The 13,511-nt window shown below is 43.3% G+C and overlaps 1 long non-coding RNA gene across 1 annotated transcript in view; it reads right to left on the reverse strand.

The window, feature by feature from the left end:
- LOC310890144 overlaps positions 1-13,511 on the reverse strand; it is a 60,925-nt gene that overhangs the window by 6,628 nt on the left and 40,786 nt on the right. The window contains exon 2 of the long non-coding RNA XR_014577063.1: positions 9,977-10,141. This is a non-coding gene — a long non-coding RNA (uncharacterized lncRNA). The remainder of the gene's footprint in view (positions 1-9,976; positions 10,142-13,511) is intronic.

Below are 13,511 nucleotides of genomic sequence, written 5' to 3' on the forward strand. Positions count from 1 at the left end.
GTTTCACATGAGATACCATATTGTGGCAAGATGTTAAATCTGTAATTTTTTTGAGTTGATAGGCTCAATAGTATAATGAAAACCGTGAACTGAAGTGGTAAATGTTTTTTTAAGGAGAACATTCTTTCTTCCTCTACCCCAAATGGACCACACAAATATGGGTGATCATCTGATTCATGCCTCCTTTGGAACCTCTTAAATTTAGGTCTTTCTTTCCATAGGAAATGGTTGGATTGTTAGAATATGCAGATCCACCTGAATCTAGGTGGAAGATTTGTAAATTATTTCTGGTACATGGAGCATGAGTGGAACTGACACCTTAATTTCCCCTTTTTTGGCTGCAGAGTAAAAGTAGGATAAAATAATGAGAGCAAAAGATAGGAGGTGTTGGCATGGGTAGAAAAAAAGTGAAGTTCTCAGATTCCAGTGCCTCTAAAGGTGGAATTCAGAGAGGAAGAAGGCCGGAGAATTGCAAGAAGGATGGAATATCTAACGAAAGAGAGGAACCTTATAGCAGAAAATAAATAAATAAATAAATGTCAAAGAGAAGACTAAAGGAAAGATGGAAATATCAGCACTGCTAGTTAAATTTTGTTACATTGTCCAAAAGAAAAAACAAAGCAGGTAATAATTCCTGTAGACAATGCAGAGGATACCTTACTTAATATAAGGAGAACAAAAACAAACAAACAACAAACAAACAACAAACAAACAACGAACAAAAAAACCTTTTATTTGTCCCCCACCATACTGGCAAGCTTCAACTCTAATTGAGCTTTGTCCATGCAAATTTTCTCCCTACAATGGCAAATAGTATCCCTGTAGTCTTCACATGTTGCCTGACCTTGCTTCCAGTGGCCATAGACTCTTTTTCCAAACAAGATCCAGAAGAACGCTGCTCAGCAAAGCTGACCTTCTGCCCCACCTGCTTGACTTCTGGTGTTTTGGAATTGCCTGTTCATGTAGTCTTAAGAGGTGGCAGTTAAAAGTGATGAGCACTGATGGACCCCAATGCTTTCAAAAGTAGTTTCCAAGGGGACCTTACTAACCAGTTCTCTGAGGAGCCTGAAGTCTGTTCTCCGTAGATCCAGGGTTGAAATTTTGGTGGTAGTTTTCCTCCTATCACCAATGATTTTAAATCTGAATATTATGTGTTCATTATGGCCAAGATGGCTGTCAATTGCCACTTCTCCCATGAGACCCTATCTGTTCACAAGCAACAGATCTAGGAGGGCACGTTTCCTCGTCGGCTCCTTTTGTACCTGTACCAAGAATTTATCATCAAGGTGTTTTAGGAGTCTCCTGGACCTGTTTGTATTAGCTGTGTGGTATTCCCAGTTTACTTCTGGTAAGTTGAAGTCACCCATGAGGACAAGGGTGGCTGATCTAGAGGCATCTCTTAGCTCCTTAATGAATATTTCATCGGTGTTGTCATCCTGGCTCGCTGACCTATAGTAGATTCCCACAATAAAATCCACTTTATTTGCTTGTGCCTTAATCCTTACCCAGAGATTCTGAACCATGCCATCGCCACCTGCAAGCTCCATACAGCCCAGCCCCTCCATTACATACAGCACTACCACCCTACCTCACCTGCCCTGCCTACCCCTTCTGAAGAGGCTGTAACCATCCACTGTAACACACCAGTCACAGGACACTTCCCACAAAGTTTTACTTAAGCCAATGATATAGCTCTGGGACTGACACAAAGCTTACAGCTCCTCTTGCTTATTCTTTATGCTTCATAAGTTGGTTGTAGAAACATTTCAAATTTGCTTCATCATACCCAGCACCTTGTGGAGCAGACTGAAGTATTTCACTCTCATGCAATCCCTCAGATTTTGGTGTACTATCACTGGTTTTGTCCCTTTCCCCCTTCAAATCTAGTTTCAACCTCTATCAGTCAGCCTTGCTAACTCCTGTGTAAAAATCCTTTTCCTCAAGTGTCCCATCAGGCACCAGCACGTCTACTGTTTTTTAGACCATCCCATAACTGAGAAACCTCAAATTCTGCTAGTGACACCAGCCTTGGAGTCAAGTATTGATCAGCTGGGTTTGCTTGTTCTTTCCAGTGTATTTCCCTGGTACTGGAAGGATAGAGAAAAACACTGCCTGTGCCCCTGATCCTTTAACTAATTGCCCCAAAGCCCTGAAATACCTTTTGATTGCCCTTGGACTTCTCTTTGCTACTTCATCTCTGCCAACATGAAAAAACAATAATGGATGATGATCAGAGGTCTGTATCAGGCAAATGACTTTTCTAGTGATGTCTCTTAAGTGGATCTCAGGGAGGCAGCAGACTTCCTTATGAGCCGGGTCTGCTCAGCATATAGGGCCTTCTGTTCTCCTCAGAAGGGAGCGTGACAATGTCCTCTGTGACAATAGCTTTTTTTTCTTTATGGAGGTTGTTGTGATACAGGGGATAGGCTGACTTGCCTTAGAAGACCCTTCCAACCTAGTCAGACCTTCATCCACATCATTGTTTGCCTGTCTACCAAGTTGCAGAGATTCATACCTGTTGCGTAAAGGCACCTGTGAAGGTGAGGTACACAAGGAGGGGATTTGCCTGCTGCTCTGAGCAGAAAGCTGCTTCTATTCCCCCTTTCCCCCCATCTCTTAGGTCTCCCCCTACTCCCTGGTGGTGAGAGGGTAGGGGATCCTTCATCGTTCTGCAGCTGGCTCACTGATCTCTCCCAGGGATGGTAGTGTATGATTCCACCAGTCAATCTCCTTCTGCAGCTCCCTGATGCTCCTCAGCCTGCCCACCTTCTCCCGCAATGTTCCCTTGGGAGCTCTGTCTGGGTAGCTACGTCACTCCTTTTGGTTGGAGAGGCCACAGGGGACACAGCTTTTGCCCACCCTGGCCACCATTGTCCTGGTCGCTGAGTTCCCCAGGGGCTGTCTTTGTACATGTGGGGGTGGCTATTGGTGCCCTGCCCACACCTCCTTGGCCACTCTCACAAGCGTTGCTGGGTGCTGGTGGCTCCCTCTGCTCCCTGGGGCTACACTGGTGCAGGACCCCTCCCCTGCACACCATGATCACCTGCTGCACTGCAGAATGCACCCTTTTATTTTCTGAAATGAACATTGCTGGCTATGTCGGTGAGATGCAGATTTCCAACTGTTTATGCAGTACATTGCATTTGCAATCTGGTCACCAGGTTTCTCATTTCCAAAAGCCGATATTTGCGATGTCAAAAGCAATGGCAAGGACTCATCAGTGATGCCCACAACAAGCTCTCAGTGTAAGATAAAAGGGCAGGTTTTTGTCAGTTGCTGCACCAGTTCAGCAAAGATAAATTCCATATTTTCCCTGCATTACCTTGTTTATTAATGAATTTTGGAGACTAAAGCTTTGTTTCACTAAGGAATACCTGTTTTAATGAATTTTTCATGATAAGCAAAATCATGTGTCTTTAATTTTTTATTACTTTCCAGTCCTTCTTTTTCATTGTTGATTTGGTAAAGTAGCTGCCCAGATTATAAACTATCCATCCATAGAGTGGCCTTTCTAGCTTCCCTATGGTTTAAGCACTTTTTTATCTGCTCTTTCTTGCTCTTTGTGTGGACTGCCTTAAACAGGATCTCTAGGAAATGAAGTGCTGCATAAGCAATCTTTTTCCATATTCCACAGCTTATCATATATCCCCTTTATGACTTTGTGTTTCTTTCTAGCAGAAAACAGTAATAGATGCTGTAAATCTTCTTTTATAACATCTTCAATTTATTACAGACACCTAATGGAGCTGCATGTCATACTTTGGTTACAGTGACCATTGCTTCAGTATGTGTGTTTAATAACCTGGTATATAGTAGAGTATATATATATATATCTATATATACTCCATATATAGTATATATATATATAACATTGTCCCAAGAGCTTTTGCTCTTCACCACTGTGGTTGGTTACATCAGTAAGGCTGAAGGTGGTTGTGTATCTGCACACATGTTCAAACTTGGGTATGTATGATAAATATTATTGTACTATAAAAATCCTGTCTGTCCCTGCAGTTTTCTGTCTGTATCTGTTGTTAACAATGGAACAAGCTCTTTCTTTGATTGCGTGCTTTGAAGAAAGGCTATTTTATGAGTAATCTGAGGAAAGCAGAACCACAGCGTCCATCAAAATTCCACATTCACAAAACCTGCAATTTAATGACCAAAGAAACCTCATATAAGCAAGTAAATAAGAAGGCATGTAGAAATTCAGTCTTCCATATAATTCATTAATCCAAACACAGCTGTCTCACCTCTTCCCCTTTCTTCTCAGTTGTATTACACACACATGCATACTTACACTCACACACATGCACATTATTGCATTAATTCAGTACCTTTCTATGTAAATATAAAATGGGAGTTAATGCTCCAAAAGCAACATACATATTTCAGTGAGCTGTAGTTTCCATTACATTTGTAATGTTTTCTAATTCTCATAAGGCAAAGAAACTGACACTTCATTTCATATACAGCAGGTCACAAATAGCTGTCCTCTATCCTGCCCAGTGAACTTTTGTCTCTCTATAGTATCATTCAGGATGTTTGTGTCTCCTGTGTTCCAAAGTCAGTAAAGGCTTTGTTTACATGTTTGGTGGTTAAAAATAATAATAAAAAAAAATAAATCTATAAAGGATATCTATAATCTACAAAATTCACACTCTTCTTTCTGTTCCTGTTACAACATTTTACACAGGAAATATTACCTGGGGAGAATAAGAAATATTCAAGAAAATAAAAGGACAAAGCCCTCCATCAATTTTAGCCTTGGAGATAATGGATATTCTTGTCTTCTTTGCAGAATAATTTATTTTGTTTAATTGTTATAAACTTTAAACTTCATTGAACACTTGAAATTAGATTTTGGTTTCTAAGTGTGAACTTCTATTGAATCACATTCAAAATAACATATTTAACAGAAAAATGAAGTACTGTTTGTGACCAAGATTTTTATGGCTTTAGATTTACCTTACCAGAAAATGTGACGACAGATTTTTGAAATAATACAGTATGTAAAATATTTTTTTTCCACAGTCATAGAAATACATTACAAACATTTTGTGCCACTGGATGGACTTTAAAGATTGTTTTTATTCTTGACGGCATGGTGTTCTTAAGTGTTCCTAATTGTGTGTAAATTGCACCTTTTTCAGTCCTCTTTTATTCTAGTAACAATCACTGTAAAGATGAATAATGCCTGTAATCCAATTTCTTGATGAAAAAACTCATTCCCAGTAGAATGAAACATTACAAACTATGCCAAAAAAAAATAAAATCTTTGTTTTTCTTTGCCTCTTAGATTGATTATACTGTATTTCAAACGAAAAGTTATTGCAGGTAAGTTTTTCATTTTAGCCTGGCTCTAAGGAAACAAACTTCAAGACCACATTATTTGCATGAGTATTTTTGCATGAGTACAAGTCTTTCTGCTAGTCTCTCTAATAACAAAAGATGCTGGCCTATTTCACCTGAATATGACAGAGACAAAGACCTGTCAAAGACATTATGTTCATAAACATTAAAAAGGGAAAAATAATAATAAAAAAATTAAGAAGGGATAAGAAGGGAGACCCCAGTGAAGAGGGACATCTACAAATATTCTATTAAACTGAAAAGAATGCATGCAGAACAAGCAAGTTGAAAACCAGACTTTGTACATTTCCACTTAGTACAGAATTACTTTCTTCTTTTGGCAGCAAACCAATATTCCATAGCAGACCATATTCCTATAAAAGTGCCTAAGCTGGCATTTTTTATGAAGCTTCTCATGCATATTGTGAGAAAACCTGGAATCATTAGGTTAGAAAAGACCTCCAAGATCATCTGGTCCAACCATCACCCTACTACCAAGGTCACCCACTACACCCTGTCCCTAAGCACCAGGTCCTACCTTTCCTTGAACACCCCAAGGACAGTCACACTCCACCACTTCCCTGGGCAACCTGTCCCAATGCCTGACTGCTCTTTCTGAGAAGAAATGTCTCCTGATTTATAAACTAAACCTCCCCTGGCACAACTTGAGGCCATTCCCTCTAGTCCTATCACTAGTTATCTGTGAGAAGAGGCTGACCCCAGCTCCCCACACCTTCCTTTCAGGTAGTTGTAGAGAGCAATAAGGTCTCCCTGAGCCTCCTCTTCTCCAGACTAAACAACCCCTGTTCCCTCAGCCGCTCCTCACAGGACTTGTGTTCCAGGCCCTTCACCAGCTTCGTAGCCCTGCTCTGGACATGCCCCAGGGCCTCGATGCCCTTCTTATAGTGAGGGGCCCAAAACAGAACACAGTACTCGAGGTGCAGCCTCACCAGAGCAGAGTGCAAGGGGGATGATCACCTCCCTGGTCCTGCTGGCTACACTATTCCTGATACAAGCCAGGATGCTGTTGGCCTTCTTAGCCACCTGGGCACACTGCTGGCTCATGTTCAGGTGAGCATCAATCAGCACCCCCAGATCCTTTTCCTCTGCACAGCTTTCCAGCCACTCTGCCCCAAGCCTGTGGCGTTGCATGGGGTTGTTGTGGCCAAAGTGCAGGACCTGACACTTAGCCATGTTGAAACTCATCCCATGGGCCTCTGCCCATCAACCCATCCTGTCCAGGTCCCTCTGCAGGGCCTTCCTACCCTCTGGCAGATTGACACTTCCCCCCAACTTGGTGTCATTTGCATACCTACTGAGGGTGCACTCAATTCCCCCATCCAAATCACCAATAAAGATATTATAGACGATGGACCCCAATACCAACCCCTGGGGAACACAACTGGTGACCAGCCACTCTGTTCACCACCACTCTCTGGGCCCAGCCATCTAGCCAGTGTTTAACCCAGCAAAGAGTGTACCTGTCCAAGCCATGGGCTGTCAGCTTCTCCAGGAGAGTAGTATGGGAGACCGTGTCAAAGGCCTTGCTGAAGTCTAGGTAGACTACATCTACAGCCTTTCCCGCATCCATCAGGTGGGTCACCCGGTCACAGAAAGAGATGAGGTTGGTCAGGCAGGACTTGTCTTTCATGAACCCACGCTGACTGGGCTCATCCCCCAGCTGTCCCTCATATGCTGCATGATTGCATTCAAGATGACCTCTTCCATCACCTTTCCTGGCACCGAGGTCAGGCTGACAGGCCTGTAGTTACCTGGGTCCTCCTTACGACCCTTCTTATAGATGGGTGTCACATTACCAAGTCTCCACTCATCTGGAACCACTGTGGATGACCATGACCACTAATAGATGATGGAAAGTGGCCCAGCAATCACATCTGCCCACTCTGCCAACATTATGTTTACCCATGTTGACTTTAGTGGGTACAATAGCCATGCAGACATTTGAAGAAAGTTTTATTCTTGTGAAAGTGTTAGACTAGCTGGTCCCAGTATTTTAGGTTTTGTACATGATGAAAATCATTCCAGTTCCAAAGTTCTATTGAATTATAACTTTGTGTAAATGTACTTTTTTTTTTTTTTAGATCCATGCTTCCAATATAATTAATATTCAGCAAAGAAGGAGCATAAGAAAATGAAACAAATTTTAGACATTTTAAGAATTAATTGCACATTGTTCTCTTCTCTGATCTGAAAGAATATATCTGGCTTTTTGCAAAGGCCCATCTTTAACATGTACTCAGTCATCATTTGTCTGAAAGACTATTATTTAAAGTAAATTTATAAATGTGATAAAAGACTGCTCTCAATAGATGATCTAATAGACAAGATGATCATTTATTTCTTAAGAACTGGCAAACAAAGTTGCCCCATAAAATAGCATATAGTGTAGGTACAGTAATACACAGTTTAGCAGCATTGCATAAGGCTCTAAAAGATTTGTGCAAACTACAACAGAAATGAAGCCCCCCCCAGTATATCAACATTGACAATACCACCTCATTAGGAGACATAAATCTGCTGAATTCTACAGTACTTCCCTGTTACTTTCTTTCCTTAGACTGCTTGCTTCCTGTGCTAACAAAGTAAATTGAACCATGATTCAAACATCAATTCAGAGCAAATTGTAAACTCAGTTGTAGGTGGAGAAAGGAGGAATGCAATGCAATTCTGAACTGTGTTGTTGCACACAGGACCCTTTGTGTGAATAAAGTAGCTTTTCCCACTACAGTGCAATGTGTTTATGTGATTTGTAAGCTTCTACAATGAACTTCTGAAAGAAATCAAAGATCTGTGTTTTTTTTTTTTTTTTTTTAAACTAACTTATTTATAAACCACACTGTATCATTTCTATGGTATTTTCCATTACACTCTATACATTACGTCACCATGAGTTAATACCTTACTTTGCTGTGTTCTACAAATGCACTACAGGATCTAGAAGTATCAATTTCATAGTTTGATAAGGGTCTGAATTATGACCATTAGCTTTCATATTTACAGAAGGCTTTTCTTCTGTGATCCTAAAACAGTTCTAGATGTTACCTCTGCAATACTGTATGGCATTCAACAAGACTCAAAATTTTATGTGTACTAAACATATATATATATATATATATATACAATTTTTTCCCCCCTCCTGAGAAACCAAGACAGGAACTAGAGCAACACATGCAGGGCAAGAGTTATCTCTTTGAGTTGTTCACCTGTGGGGGTAGAATAGAAATAGATACTCCACCACTGAAACCAAAGGAACCAAATCTCAGAGTAACTGACCACGTGTTACTTTCAAGTCCCAACTTCAAAACCTCTTGTTAATTGCAGGAATGGTAGTTTTCAGTCTGACTAGGGTTGGGTGGCACACTGTCCACAAATACACCCATCTAAGAAAAATATATGTGGCAGGTATACGTATAGGTTATTACTAAAAATACGATCATATTTTCAGTGAAGAGAAGGATAAACTCAGTAGCCAAGTAGCCAAAACTGCCTCCTACTTTTCCTTTCCTTTCCTTTTTTTTTTTTTTTCATAAAGAATCATAGAATCACTTAGGTTGGATCTAAGACCATATAATTGAACCTTTAACATGGCACTGGCAAGTTCACCATTAAACCATGTCATTCAGCTCTACAATTACATGTCTTTTAAATACCTCCAGGAATGGTGATTGAACTACTTCCCTGGGTAGCCTGTTCCAACACTTCACAGCCCTTTCAGTGAATATTTTTTTCCTAATATCCCATCCTCCTGTGGTGCAATTTAAAGCTGTTTCCTCCTCTCTTAGCACTTAGTGCCTGGGAGAAGAGACTGATCTCCACCTTGCTGCAGCATCCTTTAAGGTAATTGCCAAGTACAATAAAGTCTCCCCAGAGTTACCTTTTATCCAGGCTGAACAACCCCAGCTCCCTCAGCTACTCCTCATAAGACTTGTTCTTCTAGGCCCTTCACCAGCTTTGTTGCCCTTCTTTGGACACACTCCAGCACCTTGGTGTCCTTCTTGTAATGAGGGGCCCAAAACTGAACACACTATTTGAGGTCCGGCCTCACCAGTCAAGTACAGAGGGATGATCATTCCCCTTGTACTGCTGACCATATTATTTCTGATACAAGCCCAGATGCTACTGAGTGCACTCAGGATGCCACCTGAGCACACTGCTGTCTCATATTCAACCAGCTATGTAACAGTACCCCCAGGTCCCTTACCACCAGGCAGCTTTCCATCTAATCTTCTCCAAGCCTGTTGCTTCAGGTGGGCTGTGGCCCTTCTAATTTGTCCATGCCTCATGACATCCTTATAGTCCTCCTCAGTGGCAAGCCTCTTCTTCCAAAGGTCATAAACCCTCTTTTTCTTCCTGAGTTCTAGCCACAGCTCCCTGCTCAGCCAGACCAGTCTTCTTCCATGCTGGCTCATCTTTCAGCCTGTGGGGATGGCCTGCACCTGTGCCTTTATGACTTCTTTCTTGAAGTGTCCTTCCTGGATTCCTTTGCCCTTCAGAACTGCCTGAGAGCTGTGCCCAGGATGGCCTGAAAGCTTCACATCAACCACAGGTCCTTCTCTGTTAAAAAGCAAAAGGTCCAGTGGGGCACTGTACCTAGCTCACTCACCAGCTGTGTCAGGTAGTTATCTTCCAACACACTCCAGAAAACTCCTAGACTGTTTCCTCTCTGCTTTGTTGTATTTCCAGCAGACATTTTGTAAGTTGAAGTCCCCCACAAGATCAAGGTCTAGAGACTGCAAGACTTCTCTCCGTTGCTTATAGAATATCTCATCTGCCTCAAAGAAAGAAAGAAAAAGCAGTAATGAAGAAAATGGTAGTGGAAAAAAAAAGATCCAGTTAAATGGAAAAAAATCCAGTTATGTGGAGATTCAGAAGACTAATTTCCGTTTGTAAATATAACTAATGAGCACAACCTGGGCTGCTTTCTGGCGCTCTAACTCTGCACAGCCTTCAACGTTAGACCTGAACATTTTTATCTCCAAAATAGGATAGCAAGCTGGCTATTGAAATCAGCTTTGAGACTTTTCTAACTCCCAAACAAAATCTGAGAATTTTGCAGGAGAGATTTTGGTCCCCTTAAATTGCTTGTAATCAGCTTATCACTGTGACAGAGTAGCTGGTTGAGTTTTATACATTTATGACTGCCTGGCACTGCTTAGTTTACAGTATAGAGTAAGTAGTATTGAAAGTCCTCATACCATCTCAGTAAGGCAATGGGAAGAGTGTAGGGACCAACACCTGGTATTTTTTCGACACTTTTTCATTCATTGGCTATCAAAAGCATGCTGATGTGAGCTATCATTGTTACAGAGCACCGGTTTGAGAGGATTTGGCCCTGCTTGAATCAAGTTAATATTTGTCTGTTCCAACACTGCCCTCAAAGCAGACCCTACTGTGAGAAGGAATTAGGATAGAGCTGTCCTGAGGCCCCTTCCAGCCTGAATGATCTGTCCTGTGATGCTATGGCCCCTTGCTTTTAAAGCTCAATATAGCTCATTTTTCCAAGATTTACAGTATAAGACACCATAGCCGCAGGTGTGGAAACGTGCTAAAGCCTCTACAATATTGCTAAAGTCTAAAACATGTCTCTTTTACTTCTTCACTTCCTAATTTCTTTTGCAGCTATTCAGCACATTGGTTCAGCCTCTGCTGATTTATATTATACTGACATGAATATGTTCAATGTATTTTAAAGAACCATAGAATGTCCTGGGTTGGAAGGGATCACCTAGTCCCTAGACACCTTCCATCCCATTAAGATCATCTGATCTTAAAGACCACCTAGTTCCAACCCCACTACCATGGGCAGGGATGCCACCCACTAGATCAGGTTGCCCAGGGCCCCACTCAACCTGGCCTTCAACATTTCCAGAGATGGGATATCCACGATTTCTCTGGGCAACCTGTTCCAGTGTCTCGCCAACCTCTGAGTATAGAAATTCCTCCTAATATCTAATCTAAATCACCCCTCTTTTAGTTTAAAATTGTTTCCCCTTGTCCTTCCTATCATTACCTGACAGAGTAAAAAGTTACTCTCCATCTTTTATATATGCTTCCTTTATGTACTGAAAGGCCACAATGAGGTTTCCCCGAACCCTTCTCTTCAGGCTCATTCCCAGATCCCTCAGAGTGTCTTCACAGGAGAGGTGCTCACACCCTCCGATCATCTTCGCGGCCCTACTCTGGACCTGCTTTAACAGGTAGACATCCTTTTTGTGCTGGGGGCCCCAGACCTGCATGCAGCACCCCAAGTGGGGCCTGATAAGGGCAGAGTAGAAGGGTTGCAGTGTATTGGGTTTACATGACAAGGTTTTGGTAGCGGGAGGCTATAGGGGTGGCTTCTGTGAGAAAAGTCCAGAAGCTTCCCCATGTTAGATAAGGGCCAGTTCCAGCTGGCTCCAAAAGGGGCCTGCTGCTGGCCAGAGCTAAGCCAGTAAGCAATGCTGTTTGTGCCTCTGGGACAGCAGGTTTCAGGAAGGGAAAAAAAAATATGCTGTGCAAGAGTAGCAGGGAGAGAGGAGTGAGAAATGTGAGAGAACAGCCTTGCAGAGCCCAAGGTGAGTGCAGCAGGAGGGCAGGAGGTGCTCCAGGCAGGCAGCAGCAGTTCCCCTGTGGCCTGTGCAGGGAGAGGCCCCTGGTGGAGCAGGCTGTCCCCCTGCAGCCCATGGGTCCCACACGGAGCAGATCTCCACGCTGCAGCCCGTGGAGGAGCCCCCGGTGGAGCAGGTGGATGTGGCCTGGAGGAGGCTGCGGCCCATGGAGAGCCCCCGCAGGAGCAGGCCCCGGGCCGGAGCTGCAGCCCGTGGAGAGGAGCCCACGCAGGAGCAGGGGGTCTGGGGGGAGCTGCCGCCCACCCGTGGGGGACCCGTGCCGGAGCAGTTTGCTGCTGGGGGATGGATGGACCCCGTGGTACGGAGCCATGTGGGAGCAGTTCTTGAAGAGCTGCTGCCTGTGGGCAGCCCCCGCAGGCTCAGTTCGGGAAGGAGGCATCCCGTGGGAGGGACCCCACGTGGAGCAGGGGCAGGGCGTGACTGTGAAGGAGCGGTGGAGATGAAGCATCAAGGACTGATCGCGGCCCCCATTCCCAATTTCACAGTGCCACTCGGGGGGAGGAGGGAGAAAAGTGTAGATGGGGGAAAGATGATTTTTTTGTTTGCTTGTTTTTAGTTTTTCACTGTTGAAGCTGGTTAGTAAGAGGTAATAAATTGCATTAATCTCCCTCTGCTGGCTCTGTTTTGCCCATGACTTTAACTGTTGAGTGATCTCCCTTTGTCTCAAACATTGAACCCTTTTCATTGTGTTTTCTCCCTCATTCCCTTTGAGGAAGGGGAGTGAGAGAATGGTTATGCTGGATCTCAGCTGAGTAAAACCACCAGACAGGCACCTCTCTTGACCTGCTGGTTACTCCTCTGTTGATGCAGCCCAGGATGCAGTTGGCCTTCTGGGCTGCAAGCACATACTGCTGGCTCACGTTGAGCTTTTTTTTTTTTTTTTTTTCCTTAGGAATTGGACTCAATGATTCTTTTGGGTCCCTTCCAACTCAGGATATTCTATGATTCTATGATTTTCATCCACCAGAACCCCGAAGTCCTTCTCTGACAGGCTGCTCTCAGTGAGTTCTTCTCCCAGTCTCTACTCATGTCTGGGGTTTCAGCGACCCACATGCAGCACCTTGCACTTGGACTTGTTGAACCTCCTACAGTTCACATAGGACCACTTCTCAAGTTTGTCCAGGTCCCTCTGAATGTCATCCCTTCCTTTTGTTGTATCAACTGCACAACTCAGCCTGATGTCATCTGCAAACTTGCTGAGGGTGTGCTTGATCCCACTGGTGTCTAAGTCATTGATAAAGGTATTAAACACCACCGGTCCCCATACAAACCCCTGAGGGACACCACTTATCACTGGCCTCCACCCAGACATATAGCCATTGACTGCAACTCCGGATACAACTATCCAGCGAATTTCTTATCCACCATAGTCTACCCTTCAAATCCAATTTAGAGACAAGGATGTTGCATGGATCCATGTCAAAGGCCTCACAGATATCCAGGTAGGTGATGTTGGTTGATATTCCCTTGTCAACTGATGCAGTTAACTCCATCATAGAAGGCCACCAGATTGGTCAGACACAATTTGCC

This window comes from Anser anser (genome assembly GCF_964211835.1).
Source record: "Anser anser genome assembly, chromosome: Z".
NCBI lineage: Eukaryota > Metazoa > Chordata > Aves > Anseriformes > Anatidae > Anser > Anser anser.